This window comes from Dacryopinax primogenitus, assembly GCF_000292625.1.
Source record: "Dacryopinax primogenitus strain DJM-731 SS1 chromosome Unknown DACRYscaffold_2, whole genome shotgun sequence".
Lineage (NCBI taxonomy): Eukaryota > Fungi > Basidiomycota > Dacrymycetes > Dacrymycetales > Dacrymycetaceae > Dacryopinax > Dacryopinax primogenitus.
In genome coordinates this window covers 1,899,740-1,901,729 of record NW_024467199.1, presented here as the reverse complement: position 1 = coordinate 1,901,729, position 1,990 = coordinate 1,899,740, and positions in this window count along the sequence as shown.

Here is a 1,990-nt window from a genome sequence, read left to right as displayed (position 1 = left end):
ATAAATATAAGGCCTACTCTGCCTGGGGACTGTCTCTTCAGACTTGGTCTCTTAGGATCATCCACAGGTACCTATACTGTAGATAGGTCTTAGTCATCAGGTCTACTCCACTTCCTTGTTGCCTGCTTAGACTCTTGGCACTCTTAGGTGAGCAGACTTAGTCAGCCTGTGTTGCCCTAACATCTCCACAGTTAATGTAGTAGTACTAAGCAGTGACTCAAAAATCATTCTACCCTCCATTTTGTGTACCACCCATGTGATGTTCCAGATAAGGTTCCAGGTGATCTGTCTATGTATACTCAGGGGCTGGTGATGCAGTGTGTGCTGGACTGTTCTCTCATTTTACCACCACTAGCAATTACACACACCACACCATGATGCATCCTCTCCTGCCTGTCAGTCAGGATATTGCTTCCTGGGAGCAATGGCAAGTGAAGACCGAGACTGTCCCTACCCCTGTGCTCATATGGCTTTGCTCCCCTTGTGGCATTTTGGAGTTTGAGTCACAATGCACCAAATGGACAGCCTTCACAAAAGGTATCTACAATTGGAATGTGTGTCATGCAGGCGATTGGGAATTTGTCCATGGGGGTATAGATGTACTGCTCAAGCAGCTCCATCTTCTGTGGAGGCAAGAAGATCTGCCCAGGTAAAGCCAATTCATGGTCAGGTTCAGACCTGTTCCTGACCCATTTTGTTGACAGCCAAGCATGTGCCTATTGGGCCACTTGCAATATTGCTGAGCTGTTGATGAACTTCCATCTACACTCTGGCCACCTCACCAAAGTGACCAATACCATCTCTTCACAGTGAGTTTTGATTGGGACGTGTGTGATGTACACATCTGACTGCTGCCCAGCATCCACCATCCAGATGACTTCCTCCTCCCAGGGATCCCCCACACACCTGGGAACAGACCTGTAAGCCCCATCTTGGAAGCTCATGATGGTCTTCAGTGGGAAATGTGAGGCCATTGTATTCTTGCTGTATCTATCTGCCTTGCTCATATGGTTTTAGCCACAGTAACCCAGATGCTGTTATGGTGGATGAAATTTTTTGAGCAAGCAAGTTCAAAGTACATGACAATGGAAAGGTCAAGAACTGCAAGCTTGTGGAGCAAGCTACCATCTATGATGATGCTGTGGACAACTACAACACAGTCTTCACAGTGAAGGTGGGGAGGAATTGCAGGTCAGTGACAAAAGAGGTGTTGTTTGCCATGTACCAAGATTGTGTGAAGGTTCAGTAGTCCTCTGCAGGACTGCTTGATAGGCATTAGTTGCAGTGTCTTTGCAAAGTCCTTTCTACAAACTACTCAATATGATTTGATGTGATTGGAATATGACCTGTGGGAGGGAATTTTGCTTCCTTTTGAATCCATATGTGTTGGTATCCATCAGTATTGAACCTCTACCCCCAGGAGTCTGTCTGTACCCTCTTGTTCTCTGTCCTATACCACAATGGCTGCTCCAGGTGAGCACCCCCCATTGGACTTGCACATGACTAACCATACTCTAGATGGTGGTTATCCTGGATGGCTTCTCCTGCTTCTGACTGGTCACTATGGAATTGCATACAACTTTCACACACACTCACTGTTAGACACTCCTCCCCTTGGTTGTTTTTTTGGTACAACTTGTATGCCTCTTTGTCTCTCTAGTGTTTCACTTACTAACCACCTCATAGGTGCATGGTACTTGGCTATGATTTGTTTGCTTTGTGCAGCAGGCCTCTGGTGTGGCCAGTATTCCATGTACATGGGCTGGGGTCATCCAACCTGGTTTTACGCCCTTGTCTGATGGTTACAGTGGTTGCAGCCCCAGGTTGTTTCTCTTTGGCAATGCTTAATCTCCAGCTGTACTCCGTACCCATCCCTCAGATGATACTCACTCAAGCATTCTGTTTGGGAGGTCCAGAGGCACCTATTCCTTTGGGGCCTACCCCAGTTGGTCTCGATTGGCAGCATGTGGGAGTTCACCCTCACGCCCCC